The sequence below is a fragment of the Gymnoscopelus microlampas genome (assembly GCF_963454915.1).
Source record: "Gymnoscopelus microlampas genome assembly, chromosome: 24".
Lineage (NCBI taxonomy): Eukaryota > Metazoa > Chordata > Actinopteri > Myctophiformes > Myctophidae > Gymnoscopelus > Gymnoscopelus microlampas.
Genome location: NC_139961.1, coordinates 35,886,343 through 35,910,499, shown reverse-complemented (window position 1 = coordinate 35,910,499; position 24,157 = coordinate 35,886,343). Strand labels below are relative to the sequence as shown.

General features: G+C 42.0%; 2 protein-coding genes across 7 annotated transcripts in view; one reads left to right on the top strand and one right to left on the bottom strand.

Moving 5' to 3' along the window:
- The window catches only part of LOC311040893 (NACHT, LRR and PYD domains-containing protein 1 homolog), a 34,385-nt gene extending 31,016 nt beyond the window's left edge, over positions 1 to 3,369 (bottom strand). The window contains exons 1-2 of one of the 3 annotated variants that reach the window (XM_084051276.1): positions 3,020 to 3,369; positions 2,752 to 2,821 (exon numbers count right to left, since the gene is read on the bottom strand). The gene's annotated coding sequence lies outside the window, so the exon portion shown is untranslated. The remainder of the gene's footprint in view (positions 1 to 2,751; positions 2,822 to 3,019) is intronic. The other 2 variants (XM_084051275.1, XM_084051274.1) reach the window with 2 other exon arrangements.
- Positions 3,370 to 4,323: 954 nt separating this feature from the next.
- The window catches only part of LOC311040849 (uncharacterized protein), a 79,402-nt gene continuing 59,568 nt past the window's right edge, over positions 4,324 to 24,157 (top strand). For 3 of the 4 annotated variants that reach the window (XM_084051218.1, XM_084051215.1, XM_084051216.1), the window contains exon 1: positions 4,324 to 4,523. The gene's annotated coding sequence lies outside the window, so the exon portion shown is untranslated. Of the gene's footprint in view, positions 4,524 to 9,762; positions 9,844 to 24,157 lie in introns of those variants that run through there. The other variant, XM_084051217.1, reaches the window with a different exon arrangement.

Genomic DNA, 24,157 nt, shown 5'->3' with positions numbered 1-24,157 from the left:
TGGGTCATCCTAAGACATCCTAGAAGGATTGCCCAAAGGAATCTGAAACAGGAAGTGAGTTATTGACGAAATTGAAAATGGCCGCATAGTGTTGTCGATTGACTCAAAAGACAACTAAAGAATCTCATAAAAGCATACAATTTGGCACACATGTCCCTTTGGTCATCCTAAGACATCCTAGAAGGGGTGCCCAAAAAAATCTTAAACAGGAAGTGAGTTATTGACAAATTTTAAAATGACCGCCTACAGTGTTATCGATTGACTCAAAAGACAACTAAAGAATCTCATAAAAGCATACAATTTGGCATACATGTCCCTTGGGTCATCCCAAGACATCCTAGAAGGGGTGCCTGAAATGATCTGAAACAGGAAGTGAGTTATTGACTAAATTGAAAATGGTCGTGTACAGTGTTGACAGATGATGCAAAAGACACTCATAAAAAATAATCTCATAAAAGCATGACATTTGGTACAAATGTCCCTTGGGTGATCTGAATGCATCTTAAGGGCTGCCAAAAAAGTTTTAATAGTCTCTCAATGGAAAACACTCCTCCCCCACGGGCTGCACTGCTACAACATTCAAATCGAGCAGTTTGCCAATCTGGCATTTGGTCCAGAAGCCTGAAAGCTATGCAATCTCTACCATCTCCTGACAAATATGGATGGATTAAAGTTGCTGATTTGTGGACACCTTTATGGACACTCTTGCCAGAGGCTGCCAAAGTTTGTAGAGAACTCAAGTGTGGCTGCAAAGCTGAGCCCTTCTGTTCGAGAAAGTGTAGATGCTGGGTTACCTTGCAGAGCATTATGCCAATGTGCTGGTAATTGCGAAATGGCACACATGAATACATGTAGTTACTAAACACTAATCACAAAAAAACAGTAATGATCAAGAAGAAAATACATGAGAAGATAGTGTAAAACCAGCAAGAAGATGTAGAGTGCAAAATAAATAAGATGCAGAGAGTAAAATAAGAATATGCAGAGTAAGATAAGATGCAGAGTAAAATAAATAAGAATATGCAGAGAGTTAGATAAATAAAGAAGATTCAAAGAGTAAAATAAAAAAAAAAATGCGGAAAGTAAAATAAATAAGATGATGTAGAAATGAAAACAGAAGGTAGACTACAAAATACGGCAGGTTATGCACTGCATAACCTGTCATATTGAGTCTGCATAATATGCAGACTGCCGTGGTCAACTGTTTAAAGAGCCATTTAGAATTTCTTCAACATGGTCCCTTCCTAAAAAGTTTAATAAACAAGCAAACAAACAAAAAAATAACCCCTTCTAGGATATATTAAGAAGCACTCAATGTACGTACCAAATGGTACACTTTTATGACGTCCCTTTATGTTATCTTTTGTGTCAACTGCTTTAGGCGGTCACTTCCTGTTTAAAACCTCTTTGGGCACCCCTTGTAGGATGCGTTCAGATCACCCAAGGGACATTTGTACCACATTTCATGCTTTTATGAGATTCTTTAGGTATCTTGCATCATCTTTTACACTGTAGGCGGCCATTTTCAATTTAGTCAATAACTCACTTCCTGTTTCAGATTATTTTGAGCACCCCTTCTAGGATGTGTTAGGATGACCCAAGGGACATATGTGCCAAATTGTATGCTTTTTGGAGATTCTATAGGCTTTTTGAGCCAATCGCCAACACTGTAGGCGGCCATTTTCAATTTTGTCAATAACTCACTTCCTGTTGAAGACGTTTTTGGGCAACCCTTCTAGGATGTCTTAGGATGACCCAAGGGACATGTGTGCCAAATGTTATGCTTTTTGGAGATTCTTTAGTTGTCTTTTGAGTCAATCGAAAACACTAGGCGGCCATTTTAAATTTGGTCAATAACTCACTTCCTGTTTCAGATTTTTTTGGGCACCCCTTCTAGGATATCTTAGGATGACCCAAGGGACATGTGTGCCAACTTTTATGCTTTTTGGAGATTCTTTTGGTGTCTTTTGAGTCAACGGTCAACAGTTTAGGTGGCCATTTTGAATTTTGTCCAAAACTCACTTCCTGTTTAAGATTTTTTTGGGCACCCCTTCTAGGATGTTTTAGGATGACCCAAGGGACATCTGTATCAAATTTCATGCTTTTATCCGCCGCGTAACGATTTTTCACTTAGCAGCCCCTACTATAATTCGTTCCTATACGTAGAACATAGCCTACTATCAATGGAAGACAAGTGTATGCGCGGTCAACATGCAATGACAGTGAGGAAAGGAATATTAAATAAATGATGTAGGCTATAGGCTAATTATTATATAATATTAAATTATATTACAGTACTCTCAACTGCGCATGCTTATAATGTGAAAAACTCAGTTTACGCCGTCCACACGGCGACGCTTAAACGCCGTTTTAAGGAATCTACACTGTGGCTGGAGTTTTCAAAAAGATGCGTTTACATGGACCAAAAACGCGTTTGCGTGTGGACGAACCCCCCAAAACGCATATAAAAAACTACGTTTATGAAAATACCCGTGTACGTGTGTACGAAGCCTTGATCTAAGGAAATTTCGTCTGCACGAGAGTGTGTAGGCTATTTACATGAAACGTCACTAATGTAGTGCTTTCCCCGGTTATTTTCGCTATTTGACAAATTACTTAAGTAGCTAGTAGCTCTGGTCCATAGTGTTCCTTAACGTTGTGCGACTGTAGTGTGTATGTCCCCCATTTGAACGGGTGCACGATGTCAACAACACTATAGTCAACATAGACTACATAGTTCACTATACTCACACAAACAAAGACAGTTCCAGGGTGTTGAAAGTCTATTCTCCACGGTAGTAAAACTATCAGAACCCCGTCTCTAAAAAAAACAAATACATAATATATATCTTCAGGTCTGACGTAAGTGGTTGAAACAGTGAATTATCTCGTACTAGCAGAGCCCCTACGGAACCTCTCCCTCCGCTGTATAGCTTCGAGGGAGAGGTTCCGTCGGAGCTAGTACTAGCATAGCATAAAGCTTGTAAACATTAGTATTGTTTTCTGGTACGATCCTTACCTGGTGAATTCAGCTCAACACATCAAGTCAAAGAGTCAGTGTTTTCTTTTGTAGTCCTGTTAGTTTTTCGGTCTTGTTGGTTTGTTACAGCGTCGAATGTCGAAGTAAAGTCATTGTTTTATGTTCAAACTCGGTAATAGGTAACCTCGCATCACCAGTCTTTCCACCTCGGAGGAAAGGGTAATAGGTACGGCAATACAGTGAAAAAATGTTCATTTCGACACTTCCTGCGTATAAAGATGATTTCCTGGTCAACTCAACTGAGGCGAAGAGCTTGAAATCCGACACACATCCAACAATTCCGTAAAAAAAAAAAGACAAACTTCGTTGTTCCGCCTGAGTCAGCAGCAGCTCTTCGCAGATGAGTGAGGCTGGAACCGAGGTTAGCAGCAGATCCGTTCCACTGGCAACCATAACACTTCCGGTTTTTGGCCTTCAAAATAAGATAATCGTAATTAATGTTTTTTTAAAAGACACATATTCATTTTATGAATACATTTATGACGCATGCTATGTATTTTTAAATGGCTTATACACTAGAGCCCTTCTACGTGCCATGTTGTTCCATATTCAAATTGGCTATTGATCCCCATTAAATGTGCACACGTTTAGCACAGTTTCTGATCCTGTTTTGCACTTTGACTGGATATTGTGTTCATTTGTGTGTCTTAAATATATGTATTGTTTGTCCATTGTTGTAATAATGCTGCCTTTAGGCGAGGTCATTATTATTATTATTATTATTATTATTATTATTATTATTATTATTATTATTATATTATTGTTTGCAGAAGCAAATCAACAATCATAAAAGCATCAACAAAATATGCTACAAATAATTGTAGATTGTGCAGGTGAGACTTTACAAAACCGTGTAGGGGTTATAAAGTTAATCTCACCTATTTAACAACAAAAGTACAATACAAATACGAATGTAATCAGAAACATAAATGTATAACTTATATTATATAACGACATACATACAACAAGGATACACAGTATAAAAAAGAAAATGTGTGTGTGTGTGTGTGTGTGTGTGTGTGTGTGTGTGTGTGTGTGTGTGTGTGTGTGTGTGTGTGTGTGTGTGTGTGTGTGTGTGTGTGTGTTAACTGTACGGCCCTGAATTTGTGTTGTATAGCTTCGTTTAAATGCTTAATTTATTGTTTTAATGTGCAAATGAACAGTTTTTCAATGGTTTCTGTTTACTCTAGCATACTCTTATTCTGAAGAGATCATCCACCGAAAGTCTTAATGTTGCTGAGTTATTGTTGCTAGCTGAACACAGCTCAGCCATAGCAGCGAGAAGGAAGAAAGTGAATTCTTGCTCGAATGGGTTTGGAAACAACAAGTAGATAGAAAAGTGCTATAAAACAGATCAAAGTGAAGGCTGTCCCTCGTCTGACACTAAAGTGCTCGTTCTCCACTGCAGAATTTTCCCGGTCTGTTTTCTAAAAGGTTGTTACCACCCGAAACAGACGGTTCAGAGACGTGAAGCTGGAAAAAGGTAAGACAGGAAGTTTTTTTAAATATTTTTATTGATTGAATACTTTACTAACAGTTTGCAATTAGTACAGTGGTGTGGTACGACTATACAATGGTGATGAAAGGATAACACAACAAGCTGTAAGGGCTTGTCTCCATTGTGGTATACACATTGATAACATTGTAATGCATTAGCCCCTTTCGGAACCCTTTTTTGTATTTGGGAAGGCGGTAAATTCCATTGACCAGATCTGTAGAGGGCACTGTGGAGCAACCAAAAACATTTTTTCCTTCCGGTGAAATATTTTCTTTTCTGGCCAAAAGGTGTATTATACAGAGAAGGTGGTGCTGAGGGCACAATCTGCACCATCAGCCTTTGTTTAGGTGTGTAGCGAAATGGTTTTGTTTATTTTCACTAACCTGACTCCGCCAAATGGAAGAAGCTTGACACACATTTTGTTTCACAGTGTATTGTGAAACTCAATACCGCCCTCATCTGGCTGAGTCAGGTTATACTGTTGGAGCCCTCGCAGGGCAGTGGAATTCCTTGTACAAGAGCAGAGCCCAGCGCCTGGCAGGGCGTTAGAGAGAACTCAGTACTATACTACACGACCAGAGCCTTCTATTAGAGAGTGCCAATGAGGGGTCAGAAACAGCGTCGGTCACATGGTTCATGTAGCTGGAAATAGTGACAAGGAGCCGTCGACTTCAATGCATTCCATGAACTTCCGGTTTAGGGATTTGTCACTATTCGCCAATGTATGTGTATGTAGAAGACCTGGCCCGAAGAAGTGGACAGAGTTGGCGTAACTCTCTAATAGATGGCACTGTACACGACTATAGGGGCCGGGCATAGCGACATCACAGGGTCAGCCCACTTTCACCGCCATCTTGAGGGAGTAGATTGACAGCTGCCACAAGTGTAGAGTAGTGTAGTGTAGTCTGTAGTCCTGTGTTTGTTGTCCAGCAAGTAGACGGTGTACATTATTATCTATCTCTAACTTGTCTGTTGCTCTAATTTAGCAATGGTACGACAGTGCTGTATTATCGGATGCAATGCCAAGGTTTCAGACGTTAAATTAAAAAAGTTAAATTGCACACATTTCCAACCTGGAGGAAAAGCTGTTGGAGATCAGATGTCGGAGATATCAAAGAAACGGCTTGGCATGGGTATCTTAAATACAATGAGATTGAGCTAACAGCTAAATTCTATGTGTCCAGTCTGAGAAACGTTGTCTAACGTGGGTGGCTCATGGTCACGGTGGATGAGTAAACAGCCAGGGACTCTTGTCTGTCTGCCAGCAAGTGTTCAGACGTCGGAGATATCAAATAAATGTAGCTGATGAAATAACATAACCTTCAACAACATTCCCAAACACATATAAGCTCAAACGAGCATGACAGCACACAATCAAACATATAAACATCTGTTGGAGGCGAGGCGAGGCGAGCATCAGCGTTGCCATGTCGGCTTATTATAAGCGACTTTGGGCTTCTTTTTCTGTGAAGTTGCTTGTAAAATTAGTAGTTTTGTGTGGCTTATTTATAAAGTGTACTTGCTTATTTAGGTACTTGCTTATTTAGGCTTTTTTTTTTAAATGAAAAAGATTAAACCAGTGGTTCTCAAATCTTTTCATGAAAATGTTTTGTGCCAGGGAGCATTTGTGTTGTTAGAATGTTTTAAAAAATATTCCAAATATTCTTTATTTTATTGCAAGAGTTTTTTTTAATAACCTATGTACAAGCTCGCGTGAGCTTGTAGATCGGCTATTTTCAAGTAGCCGATGTCACTAAGCCACTTCTTTTGGGCTTGTTTTCATAGACCTGGTTGCTTATTTCTCTCGCAAAATATGGCAACACTGATCGCAACAGGTCCGTTGTGCACTTTCTCAATGATCAACAATGAACAATATAAAATTAATAATAATACTTCGCTATAATAATATTATAAATATATATATAAATAATCAGTACCCAAGATGACTATATTTTATTTCGGTTACACAACTAAGCAACAAAACGTTATTCTTTTCAGGTAAAATGAATGATTGTGACTGACTGGGCACTGTCATTACATCTGGTCTAGCCGTCTAGGGCACAGATGTGATGACTTTTTTTTAACATGGAAACGGAATAGATTGAAGAGAGAGAGAGAGAGAGCCATGGAAACGGAATAGATTGAGTCATGTTTTTTGCAATTCAACTTAAATGAGTCTGTATCAAGTGAGGCTTGAACCGGCAACCTTGCGGTCATGAGGCACTCTTAGGTAGCTGCAACACTACCTATAGTGCTATAGCTTTGTCCAGGCTGATATTGTCTGCTGAGGATCACAAACTCTTGCCTTCTGTCATGACCCAAGCCCCTGTTTCACTAACACTAAGATCACTCGTTCACAAACCATTTACCAATGATGAAATTGTACATCTCCTCAGAACCAAAACTAGTGAAAGTAGGCGATCTACAAGCTCACAAACCATTAAAAGTTGTCAGATTGTACATCGGCTATTTTCACAATGAAGTATGTTATACATTGAAAAAACATACTCTCATTGCTATCTGAAAAGTTGTGAGATTGTAGATCAGCTATTTTCACAATGAAGTATGTAAAAAACACTCAATTAAGTATTTCATGTTATCTTTAACAATTGCAGATGTATTCATTGATAGTCATGTTGTGTGAAATGCAACTTAGATGAAGTCTGCACCAAGTGAGGCTTGAACCTGTGACCTTGAGGTTGTGAGACATACACTTAAGCGGGAAGCTATCTGACCAACAGACAATCCTCTGAAAAAAGAGATCACACTGATCATACAGTTTCACGCAAATAGCTGAAAAATCCTGGGTTTAAGTGTTTTTCAAACTGCTCAAGATTGCGGACAATCTAAGGGCGGTGCTTACTGGTCAACGTGATAGATGTGTTCCTCATTAGTCAAGGCACATGTGTAAGCAAGTCTAATGGCTGTCGGCCAAACGAGGCATGACTTTTGCCTGTTTAAAGTTTGCATTTTCAAAAAATTGCTATAGCGCCCCCGTTTTACCAATTGGAGTAAGATTGGTTTCAGTGATATTTGGAATGGCCCTTTACATTTCTGCAAAGTTTCAAAGAATGGTAAGTCTGCATGTATGTGTTAGGGGCAGATGAATAATTGTCATAAAACTGCAATATTCATTGGCTCATTAAAGCTTAATTTTTTCACTTATGGAAAATCTTTTACAACGTTTGTCGACATAGGTCCAAAGTTCATGTGTAAAACGTTTCGTGCAGATTGCTCAAAAATCCCAGGAGGAGATTTTTAACTGCTTTTTACTGCTTTTCATATAATTCGAAATGGTGGGAGATCTAAAGGTCAGAGGTCAAAAGTCAAACAGTGAAAGTTGTTAGGCATGAGGAGACGCATGTGTGCATCGAAGTTTCATGGCTGTAGGTCAAACAGGGCATGAGTTGTACCTGTTCAAAGTTGGCATTTTCAACTGAGTGCTATAGCGCCACCTTTTGACGAAAGATTGTGAGATTTATTTTTTGATCGTTTTTCATGACCATCTATCATATGGCCGAGTTTCATAAAAAGCGTATGCACGGTTCAGCCAGAACTGGCAAAAACGGCAGAAGAAGAAGAAATGGAATAATGCCAATAACAAAACGGGTCCATGCTGGAAGCCTGGCCCCGTAAATATATGTATGTCTCCAGCATTTATTAAGTAGGCTATTGCTTACTTGACATTATGTGAGGTATAGCGTGGGGGGCTGGCGAGTAGTGATTTGGGTAGAGGGAGGGCCTAAGGCAGTAACTACTGTGTCCAAGAAGAGTGGCCGTGGATTCAGTCACCACAATTTCCTGCCGGTCCGGCTGGACCGGCAGGAAAACCTACATTCACTGTTTCTCGTTGTTGCTCTCAGAGAGAGAGATTGATTGACTTGACCTACTTTTGCGCTGTGCGCTGGTAATTATTTGGGAGCAGGTGTGTCAATAGTATAAACATTTTAAATGGCTTTCATATACTCTTTAATATATTTTTTCAAATGAGATGTGGCCTTATAGATCAAAAAGTGCTCAGTTTTGGCTATATGAGCATTAGTGAGGACCTATTATATGAAGATATGTTGAAAAGTGGTGAAGTCGTCCTTTAAGGAGGCGTAAGGTCCCACTGGCCAGGGAGGCAGAGTCCCACTTCCTTGGATTCAGGAGGAAACCCAGCGTGAAACTCGACACCCGTTCCGCTGGTTTTGGTGTCTGGTCAGACTGGCCAGACCTGAACGACCTCTGTGTCCGCACTGAAGTGTCTTTGGAGTGGCTGCGGTCTGACTCAGAGACTTTGAGGGTCTCAGAGGACATTACAACTGACCCCCTCATCCAGGTCAGGGCAACAGTCACCTATGCTGGTCACAGTCACCTGCTAACAGCTACAGGTGCAAGACGAGTCCTCATGGAGTGTGTGCACTAGTCCATACACATGGATGTGCGCAGGCAAACTATATGCAGGCTTACTGTATGTGTTAAAAGGATCCCTGGCTAATAAGCCAAATATGCCTTAATACATCATAATTGTCCACGATAACTAAAATATAAAATTAAAAACACCTTAATTTGTTTATTTTTTTTAGAAACAGTTAATCTTTCACTCAATGGGGCAATGCCAGTCACAAGTTGATGATGTCATTTGTCCAAGTGTGGTCTAGCCCTATGGAATTTATGGAATGCATGTGCAAATAAAACATATATTGATTTGATGCTCATATTAACCTTAGGAAGTATTATGAAACATTTTTTTTCACATGCATTCCGTACTTTGTATAGGGCTAGACAATCCGTTAGTTCAGTTGATTTTCAAAATAAAATCCGAAAATGAATAATGGAAAAATGTGTTGTTTTTTAAATATTTGTATTTTAAAACCAAGTCAAGAAATGGATAATGGCTCATTTTACCAATGTCTAACTTGTGGCTCTGAATCAAAGGTTGAGAAAATGGAAAAAGTCCTTTTGGAGCCCTCAATTTAAATTTGTCATTTTGTCTATTTATCACTTTCTCCTTTTAACCGCTACCGGAAGTAATTCGCTGTAATTGTTCCAATAATACATTCAGAACGGAAAAATTAAAAATAAGGATAACGACTCATTTTCCAATTTATGTTCTTGTGTTTTGAATAGAAAATGGAAACATCGGATTACGACCAGAAGGGTGCCATTTATTTATTTATCCTTTTATTTTTATGTTTTGACCGCGGCTTTTGATTGGCTGGAACGGAGTAGGGAGCGCTCGGCTGTATCAGCTTGGACCGCACGCGAGACCGCGAGGCGGTGTTAAAGGGACATTTCACCCCTGGAAGAAACTGACCCAATGGTAATGAAGTTTAGGACTCAATTATTATTATTTTTGTGTATGATCTGTGTTTTGAGATATCTAGTAATCTTCGAACTTCTCGTGACGTTATTTACGTCACGAGAAGTTATGTCATTCCTTTTCCGCACTACATGTTGTCTCGACGCGTCACGCGTCTCACACAGACCAGCTCCAAAGACCGCCCCAATGGGGTGTCCCAACACGGCCAGTCACTCCCATTAGCTGCGCCCAGCGGACAAACCCCTTGCAGAGTGAGACTTTACCTGAGTTATCTTCTGATAGTTGTACTTGAATGTTGACATGAAATAATAATCCTTTGTAGTGTTTCATAAGCGCAAGCGTGAAAAAAAAAGACAGCGTGTAGTGGCAGCGCTGGTAAACAAACCGTCGCGAAAGGCTAGGATAAAAATACCAAGGATTCGACAGTGATGTCACTACTATGCGACACGGAAGTAGAACTGCATGAAGATAGCAAGGATCTGTCAGTGATATGACATCACTAACGAATCCTTGGACATATATGTAACTAGATGAACGTGTCCGTTCTTCAGTCAGTGTTGCCAGATATTGTGAGAGAATTAAGCAACCAGGTCTATGAAAACAAACCCAAAAGAAGATAACTAGGCCAAGAGCACTTTACCTAGACATGGGATATTATATATTTGAAAATTGCCAATCTACAAGCTCACAATGCTTCGCGACCCATTGTGAGCTTGTAGATCTGCTATTTACAAATAAATCTTGAGGGGGAAAAAGTGCAAAATGTGGAATATTTTTGACACACACATATTTGTTAGGGGCTCCCTGGCACAAATTATAATTTCAGATGGGGGACTGTGGAAAAATACATGAACATGTTTGAGAACCACTGGTTTAAACAACAATCAAAACATTTGGAAACAAGCCCAAATATCAACTACATTTTAGAAAGAAGCCGCTTATAATAAGCAGACATGGCAACACTGCCATGCTGTTTCAACGTTGTTGTTGGAGATCCCACCCACACCGAACCTCCCCTGCCACAAGGAGGGGCAGTGCACCAAAAGCATTATGGTCATTGTAGTAATAAGCAGTCCAGTCAAAACCTAGTCAAACACACAGATTTCATTATTTTTCTGGCCATAGGGTGCAAATTTTAAATTGTGCTACTGTTATCTACTACAAATACTATTACCATTGAGTGATTGCAGTTTCTTCCAGGGGTGAAATGCTCCTTTAACAATAGTAATAATGATAATAATATTTGTATTTTATTGGGGGTGCTGAGGGGGAGCTTGGCTATTCATTTGGGGTGCGACATAACTGTGGATATAACCTGAGCACCAAAACACTATTAATTCGGTATCAATGGCTAGAAATATCGGGCCTTAAATTACATTACAAAATCATTATATGTACGCCCCCCCCCTCCCTATGAACTAAATGTAAGTAGGCTATTTAATACATTCTAAGATATAAAATAAATACATATATGGTGCCCAGGGTTTTCCGTATTGTTGCTTAACTAAATTTAAACGTAATGTGCCCGCAGTGGCATAGACCTACTACTTGTCTGGAAGATTACCCTACATGGGTACGTGTGAGAGACAAGGATGTTAGAGAGCTGGCTGTGAAGTGAAACGTGATCATAAAGCGTACAATGGTAGTGTTGAATAGGTGTTTTTATTAGGAAATTGTTTTACAACACGGAATGGTGGGAATTGTACGGTGTGTTATTAATACAGTGTGAAATTGAAGGAAAGGAAATACATATGCAATATTGCATGAATGTGTTCAGCAGCATTTGGCGACAGGATAGTGTGTTATGATGAAGGCAGCTACAGTATGTTATTGTAACATCAAATCAAAGCAATCAAATGAGTTCTGTGTATACAATGTTGTTGGTTTTTCCGTCGTCATTGTCAACAATAAAAGCTTTCACAGCGTTGGCTTTCTTTCCCCTGGAGAAGGCTGTGTACAGTTGACCATGAGCGAACACAGGCTGAGGCAGGTAGATGCCAACTCGGTCATTCTCTTGGCCCTGACCTTTATTTATGGAAACTGAGAAAGCCAACCTGATAGGGAACTGTCGTCTGATAAAGGTGAATGGAAGCTCTTCACCTCTGTCATGGTGTGGGATCCTTGGGAGGAAGATTCTTTGACTCCTGTTTGCCCCTAGTGCGATCTCGCACTCAATTATTCTATCCATCATTTGCACCACGACCATTCTAGTGCCATTTTATAGAGTTCGGTCAGGACCAGCTTGCAGGTTCCTAAGCAGCATAATTGGAGCGCCTACTTTTAGCTTTAGGTTATGGTCAGGGATTCCAGAGGGTGTCAGTGAATTGAGGAATTCAGTGTGCACAGAATCCTTTTGATTGGCCTCTAGAATAGAATCAGCTGAGAAGTATACTTTCTCTTCTCCAGGGAACTGAGCCAAGCACATGTTGTTGATGTCTCTCATGTCATTGTTCAGAGGAGTGTATATAGTTCCTGAGAGAAGGTTGCCTTTGTGGCCACATCCATTGTGGACGTCAGGGAAGGTGTAAGTAATGAGACTGTGCAGATCATGCACCAAGTGCTGCGGAGGAATGTGGATTTGAATGTCTGTGTCCCCGTGTGGTAATTTGTCTTTGCCCAAGGCAAGCAGATAGTTGGAGAAGTCCTTTTCTGATGGATCAGTGCGCATGTTGATGTGAAGGTTGTGCTGCTTCATGTGAGGATAGAGGTCTGACATCTGAATGCAAGCTCGAATTATTTGTGGGCTGCTTCCCTTCTTGACAATAGGGAGTGTTTGCCTAGGGTCTCCACCCAGCAGGACAGTTTTGCCACCCCAAGGTTGTTGTGAGTCCATCAGGTCCCTGAGTGTTCTTTCTACACATTCAACATTGTGTCGATGAACGCTGAAGATCTCGTCCCAGATTATTAACGTGCTCTCTCGAATTAGCTTAGCCAGGGAGGACTCGACTTTGATACTGCAGACAGAGTCTTCAAAGATGGGGATTGGGATCTTGAATGAGCTGTCCTACCACCCTCGAGGTTCTGAGCAGCCAAACCTGTGCTGCCGATACACAGCACAATGCCATTTTGTGATCGGATTGTAGCTGCAATCACCTTAAATGTGAAGGTTTTTCCGTAGCCTGCAGGTGCTGTCTTGTGATGTCGTGCTCCTTTGGTGTATGCACTGCCTGATAGACTGCGTCACAGAGTTCCCTCTGGTCAGCATTCAGCTTAGGAGTAAGCGAGAGTACAATTTGTTGTTCCTCCGTTGTGTTGAATTGTTCCGATCGGAAGAGTTTAGTGACCTTTTCATGCTCAGATAGTGCTCTTGGTTGTGGCATGGCCTTGTAGTTGGATAGGCTACTTCCCATTTGCGACAGCTCATCATCAATTGCCAGCAGCACCAGATTGTGGATTAAGTCCTTGTGTACTTCATATCTAGGGCACCTCTGTGCTTTGGCCTCCTCATGGACAAAGTCATCGCTAAGCTGCTCCAAGAAGTTTTCAAATAGAAGTTGGGGCTCTGATGGGTGACAGTAGTGGAGAATGATGGCAAAGGTTTCTCTGACTTTCCTTGAGGATGCATAGCTTGAGACTTCATGCATGGCGGCAGTCCATTCTGCATCATCCTGAAGCAAGCCCAGGGCTCGAGCGGTGTCTTTGAAAGTGTCATACTTGTTGCCATCATGCACTCTAAGGTTGTCATAGCTCTGTGGTCCTTTGATGTGGGCTAGGAGCAATTTCAGGTAGAATCTCTCTCCTTGGACTACTGATACATTGCACATCCTGCCTATTGTTCTTGGAATCTCTCCCTGCATGGGTTGCGCGCGTCTTTGTTTCCACATGCGTTGCTTTGCGTTCCAAGTGTAGTGTTCAGGAATGTTCATGTAAAGATATTGCCTTGCGTGTGGGTCAGTGTGGTTTAGGTGGAAGAAGGCCAGCAATGGTGTGCGTTTGGCAGCAGTCAAGGCGTCCTGTGCATGGCCATCTGTGAAGACGATATTTTGCTGGCCTTCTGTGTGGATAGCGAGATTGAGCACAGCAGGGTATCTGTCCTGGATTTTATATTCCATTGTTCTCCAGTGTGCCTCATAAGCGTCAATGGTCCTGGCATTGATGAATTTTGAGATCTCATCCCTATTTTCAATGGTGACAGTGCCAACATCAACTCCCTTATGGATGTACTTGTAGAGGTATTTGATTGTATGGAAGGATCCGACGAATTCCACATTGATGTGGCACTTGAACTTGAGAAGGAGCCAGGGGTTGTAAGGCACGACCCACCTGCTGTCAAACACGAAGCCATGCTTTTCAATGGTGTGAGCGTTCTGGGGTCTTCTGTACTGTGGGTAGCCATGACCATTGTGAGGCAGGTGAGACTCAATACAGAAGTCCTTAGGAAAGTTCTTGCTGCAGCTACCATTGACCATGCAGGAGCTGTTAGGGTTAGCTGTCCCACAGGGTCCATGTAGCATGGATTGAGATACCAGTGCATGCAGCTCTGGCTCCTTATGTTTGTCGGGTATGTCTGCCCGAATGATTTGGTCAATATCATCAACAGTCAAGATTTCTTGTAGGAGTAGCAGGATGTGGGCGTGTTTCAGTCCTCTCATCTGTCCCTTAATGGTATGTACTCTAGCTTTGATCGTTCCGAAGAGACCCTGCTTTATGTATTTTAGCAGCTCATCCAGACATTTTTTGAATACTTTGTTGACAATGTCTGGTCTGTCGTTGGGCTGCTGTCCTGGAAAGAGGTTGTCCAGCACACCTGCACTGCTTGGGTTAGCGGTCATAGTGATGAAGAGGTCGAAGTTCTTGCATCTGGCTGCTATAGCGAGGGCATCTAGATAGTGCTTGTAGAGGAATCTGGGGCTGCCAGAGTGTGATGCTGGAAGAATGATCTGTTGACCAACCCTGGTTTCCTCAGTTTGTCCTGGCAGGTTTTGCTGGGTAGCCAAGGCATCAATAAGACCTGAATACTGGTGGGCCCTGTACTTGTCCTGCAGTTCCTTACGCCTGTAGTAGTGCATACGGCGACTTTCAATTTTGCTGTACTGATCACAGAAGTATTCTTGACCAAGTCTACCTGATTTGAGTAAAGTGTTGAATGAATTCCTTCTCTGTTGCAGATGGAATCTAAAGAATTCCTGAAGAGTAACTTTCTGTGTGCTTGAGTTTCCATTAACCTTATTGATGGGGTTGTCGATGCTGAAGCCAGCATCGCCATGCGGCAAGATCAAGGGATAGGCGGCTGGGTCATACATGGGATGGAGTTCATGAATTGTTGTTGTCTGTCTCTTGTTAGGTGCATGATCAGGTGATCTGTACAGTACTATGTCCCTGGGCTGTGTCTGGTCTCCTGGTGCCACAACAACTACGCTAGTGACATTAGGGTTAAGGTGAGGTTTGCTTGCCCCCTGTGAGCTTTTGGCCTTGAAGACCATTCGGAGGTCTTGAGTTGGCTGTTCATTGAATATTTGTGCTCCGCTCTTGAAGGACCTTACTAAAGGATTTATTGTCTTTAATTGCTCTTGAAGCAAGGTCAAAGTGTCTTCCCTAATAGGTGTGTTTCCCTTTACGTGGTGAAGGTGTTTTTTTATTTCATTGTCTTGGTCAAACACAAAGATTTGAGAGAATGCAGGTGGTTTTGTGTTGTCAGGAAAGATTGCTGAGGGAGTGAGGTGGTACATCTGGCCACTCATTTTGAATGTGGGGGGTCCACGTCCTTTGAAGTCGAGTATCTTGCCAGTGACATTCTTTGAAGCCAGTGAAACCAAGCCATTATACTGTCTGATGTTGTCCATGAATTGTGTAGATTGTGCAGAAGTCCTGTCAAACAGAGCCTGTAGTGGTGGAGGGGGGTCCATGAATGGCTGGAGTTGGATCTTGCCATAACTGCAGCAGGCACTGAATGTTTTGTTACCATCTTTCTTTGTTGACGTCTCCCAGGGGAACATGACAGCAGCGCATGAATTACAGACAGAGTCCATTTTAGGTATAGGAAAGGGAGCAGTTCTTGTGAGTTGTTGTGGAGGTGTCCAGGCTGTTCTGAAGTGTTTGTTATTTTGTCTGTTGTTGCTTTGTCTTTTCTTCCGTTTTGATGGATTACATCTTCTGTGTTAGGTGGCATTGTTCTGCAAAGTGAGATAGGACAGCATGCATGAATGATGGAGCGAGGGGGGGATTGGTAAAAGGTTTGCATAATGTGATCATTGTGCATATTTTGTGTTGATGACAATGTCAGTGTGGTGGGGAGAGTATTGAACATGCTGAATGGGAAAACATGAGTATTTACCTGAGGTGTGGGGCAGATTGAGTGATCGGGTCCGCTTGTTTCTTGGGCGGCTGTCCTCAAGGCGCTGAGCTGAGAAGGGAAGACATTTGGATGTAGTTGTTTTAGTCTGAACAATGAATATGTGATGTATGGAACAAATATGTGACATTATTTCTGTGTTGATGTGCTGAAGGAATATATTAAAGTGTAGTGGCTAGCATGTTTTGGAGGGTTAATGGAAAACATGAGTATGTACCTGTGGCGTTGGGCGGCTCTAATGACTGAGTGTCATGGTCCATTGGCTGGGAATGATCATCACGGCGCGTAGCTGCGAAGGCAATGCAGTTGGATACGTGTTTTTGATGGCATGTGATGATATGTATCAAATGTGGAAGGCCGTATGTGTGACAATGCTGTAATGTGTCATTATATGATCTGAATGAGCAAATACATTTAATACAATTAATGTATGACTTAAAGTAGCACGGATTTACCACTGTGAAGTTATGGAAGGTGGAGGGTGTCATGCAGGGTGCAGTACGTTAGTCCGACAGCGCATTCCGCCGACAGCGCAGCGCTCCGACGTTTCCAATACTAAACCCGAACCAAACCCGCACCCTAAACCTAACCGCACGCGGATGCCACATAGTCGGAGAAAAGGTCTGTCGGATTAACGCATGCCTCCCGTCATGCAAGCATGTAGGAGCTCGGCTAATCAGAGGCAGTAACGTAGGACGCGCAGCTTGTCAGTCACAACCCCCCAGTTCGCCCTGAAATGTCACCAGTAAAGCCTGTATTTCTCAAAACATGTACAAATGCAAAATATAAGGTGCTTACCCACTTGCTTGAACATGTGTTCTAAAAATGAGTGTAGCCTACTGTGCGGGGGGTGTTTAATAAAACATGAAAATGACAATGACAACCTCTTCGACCCCATTAATTTCAATTCTATGTTTTATAGGCATTTCTGCAGGCTTTACATAACGTAGTGGTTCTACAAGCAAGCACATCAGTGCAGGTGGTTTCAGAGTTACTTCTCTGAAACAAGAGTTACAAGGTCTTATACATTTATTGTGAAAAAATTACAGCAATTCATTGATGTGAAAAATAAGAAATGTACTTTTACTTTTACTTAACACATCGGGTGCCAAACACGGTCTGAACCGTGTGTTTACATAGTGGCGGTGCCGAACACGGTCTGAACCGTGATTTCAGTCTTTTTGTTTTTTTCGTTTTTCTCCGCGCGGGCGGGGCTAGAGCAGCTCTGGGAGAACCCATTGTAATCATGCGAAGGAAGTGCCAGATCGCTCACCGGAAACACCTTTTTTTTCCCCATCCGCTTCCTGTCTATTTCCTACTTTGAAACGCCTATATCTCCGAATCTGTTTCCTGTGGGGAAAAACGGTCATGCGCGATGAGCGATCCCCCCCCCCGTTGTAACCCGCGAGGGGAATGTTATGGTTCCAGGCAGTAGCCAGGCTCATGGCAGAACATGAATCGATGCTTTTTTTTGCGTGGATTTGCTTGTAACGCACGCGGAAACGTTAAACAGCAAAGCGCAGTCAATGGGGAGAATGCTGGCACCCACGGTAAGTTGTTATGAAAAAATGCTGGCACCCGATGTGTTAAGTATTTTACTTAAGTGTTTTACTCTTGTTGTACTCTTGATTACTTAAGTACATTTAAAAGCAAGTACTTTTTTACTCTTACTCAAGTATAACATTTTGACTGAGATACTTTTACTTGTAGTGGAGTAAATTTAACCAGGGAGTATCTGTACTCTTACTCAAGTACTGGGGTCGATGGAATTTGTGAGGGTAAGCAGTAATTACCTCTGGCCTGGGTCATCTCAGCCGAGTGTGTGTTGGTAACACCGTAAATGTGGTCTTGGTGCGCATCTGAGGAAGGAGAAGGCATGTAGGTGTTATCATGAGCACATGTTAATACATGTTGTAAATGTGGATGCAGTCAGAGCCGTGCATACATACAGTGTGTGTACCCAGAGACACACACACACACACACACACACACACACTTGGGGGAGGTGGTTTGCTATGCAAACAAAGTACACACGCACGCACGCACGCACACACACACACACGCACGCACGCATACACACACACACACACAGTAGGTGTTATAATGTGCACATGTGAATTGCTGAAGTAAATGTTGATGGAGGCAGAATATTGCATGCATACATGTGTATGTGAAGGAGTGGTGAATGATTTGTGCTGTAATTGTAGGGGAACAGTAGTAGTACACTGTGAAACTGCAGGGGGTAGGCGTGTGAGACGCACACACACACGCTGACTTGGGGGGAGGGGTTGTGTTAGTAAAGAAAGTGGACATCCAAAATGCAATGGCTGCTGTTACATGGACAGTTTTATTCGGAATGAATACACTTCTATTCGGAATGAATGAATGGATGAATTCATTCAGAATAGAAATGCTCATGTAAACACCTCAATTGGAATAGAATATTCCATTCCAGTCTGACCCGAATGAATTTTCATTCGGGTTAGGAGGGGTGGTATAGACCGTTTGAATCGGGATATACCAATCGGAATTGACCATGTAAACACTTTATTCCGAACACTCCTCTCTGTTTGGAATACATGCATTCCTTTGCGCATGTCTGTGCTTAGTAGTGCTGTGAGAATTGTCCAAAAATGACCTATCAAATCTCTTATTCGGCCACCTGCGGGATAAAATGAATGATTCTATTCTATAGCGTCATTTAATAAGCCTGTAATGGTTAAGCCCAGACTTGTCCAGGAGAACGGACGCTCCGAGGATTTCTGGCCTAGGCTACACTTATGGATCTTTTTCTAAACGGTTATTTTAGTCCTCAGTTTTTAAAAAGAATCCCTGTCCACACGTAAACGCAGAAACGCATTGATCAGCTGCAAGTTTCAATTTGAAATCAGATTTTACATCTATTTTATATATGAGGGGCCAAATACGTATACATTTTTAATCACATGTTAAGGCCCAATACTGCAATAGCTGCATTGTTTTAATAGCATACGTGCACAAAAATAAATGAAAACAATATTATTAGGGAGCAGCTGCAGCGAAAACAGATGAGTTTTACTTCATCAATTCATTACATGGGCAGCCGGAACGCTCGTCCCAAAACACCCCGCCCCACGCACCTTTTGAGCGGGCCATCCACGGCCGCTCCATGGTGGCTGGATTTTGACCCGGGGCGATTGTGTTTTAGGGCGACAGATTCAACCTGTGTTCGGCGCAGAAAGAGGGTTTTCGTCACAGTGAATGAGTTACAGCATGTTTCAAAGCTTTTTCATAATAATACAAGAAAAACGTGACACCTGTAGACCATCTGTGCAAGTATGATGTAAAACAAAAAAACATCAGGTAGAAAATGAGAAAGGATTGACTTCAAACTCCCTTTTTCAGGGTAGGCGTGTTTTGGCAGTGGTGAGTCACTTTGTGGATGAATTTCATGACTTTTGCAGTAAAAGTAAAACTTCTGACCATCCATTTCAGGAAGAGGACATCTTAAAGACATGAAAAAACAATGTCACATCTAGTTTTACCCCTGATAAAGAGCTGGACCAAAGTTACAAGTAAATATTGCTCAGAAAAGTCACCTTTTTGCTATTTCCGCCTATTTAAGGCCTTATATAAAAGGCTACTGATTCACAATAGAACCACATATTGGCATTCTGATTGTTTTGGGATGTAGGGACACTACATGTAGACCATCTGTGCAAGTATGATCTAAAAACAACCAGCAGGTAGAAAATGACAGAGGATTTACTTGGAGCTCCCACTTTCAGCATAGCGCGTTTTTTTTGCCTATGTGGTGAGTCACTTCATGGATCAATTTCATGACTTTTGCAGTAAAAGTAAAACTTGGGACAATCCATTTCATGAAGGGGACATCCTAAAGATATGAAAAAACGATGTCCCGTTTTGTTCTACTCCGGGGAGGGGTATCTCAAAAACTAAGGCTCTTTTTGAGGGTTTGTTCCTCCACTAATTAGGCGCAGATTGCTCACCCCCGACCGTTCGGTGCCATCCGGGGCGACCGTGTTTAGGGGCGAGATAATGAACACACACACACACACACACACACACACACACACACACACACACACACACACACACACACACACACACACTGTGAAGGCAACAGCGCAACGTTGTCCTCCTCGTCCCTCTCTCTCCCCCCCCCTCTCTCTCTCCAGGCAGCATAAGCATGGGGACATTCTTTGACATAAAAATGTTTAGGGGCGAGATAATGAAACGGGGACTGCCCATAAGTCCGACATCCCATTACTCCGACTACATGGTGCAAGGGCTAGATGAGATTAACTTTTGTGTCTCTGGTGGAGAGATTTACTTAAACGCGATGTGCTATCACCTTTACACGAAAGGAATGCAGTGCATTTCATGCGCACACTCTCTCTCTCACACACACACACACACACACACACACACACACACACACACACACACACACACACACACACACACACACATACACACACACATACACACACGTAACTTGGGGGAAGCTCGTTCTGTGAGTACAACGGTGTAATGCTGTGGGGCTGTATGAGAATGTTTTCTTTTACACACACACACACACACACACACACACACACACACACTGTGAAGGCAACAGCGCGACGTTGTCCTCCTCCTCCCTCTCTCTCCCTCTCCTTGTCTGTCGCTGTCCCCCTCCCCCTCTCCCCCCCCCCTCTCTCTCCAGGCAGCATTCCAGACATTCTTTGACATAAAAATGCGAGTAAACAGCTGAGATTTAGTGATATCAAAAAACGGGCTTCGCAGTTCCATGCACATCGTAATGGTCAATGGCTGTGCGCAATTTGAGATCAATAGCTCCAGGCACAGAGGAGAACCGGGCAGAAATGTTTTTGGGCTCACAGGTTTGGGCTCACAGGTTTGGGCTCACAGGTTTGGTCTCAGCCTTACTAGAATTATAGGAGGATATACGCGTTCGCTACTCATATGTTTTTTGTTTATTATTTTTCACGGCTCGTGCTACTCTACTCTACGCTACACTAGCGGGATTATTATTTCTTGTCAACATTCAAGTAGAACTATGAGAAGGTATAACCCAGCTAAAATAATGTGTCATTATAAAAATATATAAATGATATATGATTAGCAGTCCACTTCCTCCTGTTGGTACGGATGGCTTCACATTGCATCGTTCCGTACTCGAATACGCATGATCCGGATCCGAGACTACCTCCGGAGGTGGTCTCGGGTACGGTACGGTGATCCGTTTCGGGGAACGTTACGCAACGTTCACACTATCACAACATCAGCCAAGTGGTCCAGGGTGCACACCCGGGACCATAGTGTGAATCCGCCCTAAGAGAGTGGGACTCTGATCCCATGGACAGTGGCACCTTACGCTTCCTTAGGTCCAGGAACAGCCAGCTCTCTAACATCCTTATCTCACACACACACACACACACACACACACACACACACACACACACACACACACACACACACACACACACACACACACACACACACACACACACAGTTTAGTTCATTTCCTTTGATCTTCTTTCTATCTCTCTCTTGAAAACTTTAAATGATGGAGCTGGTAGTAAAACAATATTAATATCACCCATTTACACCTGGAGAGCCTGTGATTTTAAATGTGATTATGATTGAAGGCTCACAATTTCCATTGAACTCTGGCATGTGCATCATATAATAATTTTGTAATATAATTTAAGGCCAAATATTTCTAGCCATTGATACCGAATTAATAGTGTTTTGGTGCTCAGGTTATATCCACAGTGATGTATGTCGCACCCATAATTAATAGCCAAGCTCCCCCTCAGCACCCCCAATAAAATACAAATATTATTATCATTATTACTATTGTTAACACCGCCTCGCGGTCTCGCGTGCGGTCCAAGCTGATACAGCCGAGCGCTCCCTACCCCGTTCCAGCCAATCAAAAGCTGCGTTCAAAACATAAAAATAAAAGGATAAATAAATAAATGGCACCCTTCTGGTCGTAATCCGATGTTTCCATTTTCTATTCAAAACACAAGAACATAAATTGGAAAATGAGTCGTTATCCTTATTTTACATTTTTCCATTCTGAATGTATCATTGGAACAATTACAGCGAATTACTTCCGGTAGCGGTTAAAAGGAGAAAGTGATAAATAGACAAAATGACAAATTGAAATTGAAGGCTCCAAAAGGGCTTTTTCCATTTTCTCAACCTTCGATTCAGAGCCACAAGTTAGACATTGGTAAAATGAGCCATTATCCATTTTTTTACTTGGTTTTAAAATACAAATATTGAAAAAACAACACATTTTTCCATTATCCATTTTCGGATTTTATTTTGAAAATAACTGAACGAAAGGTACACAGATTCTAGACCATACATGTGCAAATTACACCATCAACTTGTGACGGGCATTGCCCTAATTGAGTGAAAGATTAAAGGCCTTTGCAGACAGGGTGCAATTTTCCGCACGGAAAAAACGGACAATATCATTTTTTAAATGAACACATGGTTCTCAATGACCTCATGCACACCGGCTCCGAATTTACCGTGCGGTGATGCGATGCGTTTTTTTTTTCAATCGAACCCAGTTCGATTTGTGCGTCTTTTCGCATGCGGTAAAAACTGATTGACTAATCGCACCCTGTGTGCAAAGGCCTTAACTGTTTCTAAAATAAGGTGTTTTTAAAAAAAAAAAACATTTTAGTTATAGTGGGCAATTATAATATATTAAGGCGTATTTGGCCTATTAGCCAGGGATTATTTTAATATGTGCTCGGTATGCATAGTTGAACTTTTGAAGAGGAGCACTGCTGATATCATCCTGTGGCATTTGGTATGGTGTGTGACACTGACAACCCGGCCATTTACGACCAGTCGATTCATTACCACAACAGCCATGTGAAGTCCATGTTAACACGACTTTCATTCGAACATTGCACATGTCAATCTGTGTGCTAGTGCTATGGAGGTTACATGCAAAGCGCTCCTCAGCGCATTAAACACAGCTCCTAAATCAAAGCCTTTGGTAGCTGTGACCCAGGTCTGCCTGTGCTGTTCTGCCGTTCTCTGTATGGCGTTGTGTGTGTCAAGCTAAGTCCACCCAGCGGCTTCTGATCCCATAGTCTGCCGTAACCATAACCATCACAACACAGTCCACAGCCCGTGGAATTCCACGATTGCACGATCCTCTTACAAGTTTTACCTCGTTGTAAAGATGACTAATATAATGATAAAATTGATACACAATACCAATTGGTATTATTGAAGGGGAAACATAATCGACCAAAGTTTAGTTTCATAACTTTTTTGTGAGGAATATATATGTCACAGGGAAATTGGCATTCCAGGGAAATTGAAAGGGGAGCACTTGTTTTTAGGCGTGGGGCGGGGCCAAAAATAGCCAAAAATAGCCGATCTACAAGCTCACGAGGCGTTGTGAGCTTGTAGATCGGCTATTTTTGGCAAAGACATTTGGTGTTGGTCCAATGGTCTATGAAATCTATGAAAATACAAATGTATACAGTTTGTAGTGGGGGTCCCTGCTTCATCTCTCTTTCAGCTAGGGGATCCTTAAGCTGAAAACGTTGAAGACCCCTGGCTTATCCTATATTCTCATTTGTTTATGCATATATATCAGAGCTTGATATGAGACATGTCAATTAATTGCTGTCACTGTTGAAAATGGACCATTTGTCATGCAACAAATATAGGCCTTAAAACTATGCAATATAACAATAATAATAATAATCATTTACAGTGTGCGTGTACAGATACAATAAATACTTGCAATTGTAGCTGCTTACACTTTTAATATAGTTTACATTTTTTATTGCTGATAATGGAACAGAGCTCTCTGTGTCAGCCAGCCATAGAGTTGAAAATAATAGAGAGGGCACCCGAAATCTCCTCCCATCCACTTGCATTGAGTTGCTCACCCAGCGCATAGTCCTAAATCACCCCTTCTTCCGGGTTGGAAATTTGGTGGGCGCGGCCTATTTTGGGCCCCAGTGCGTCACT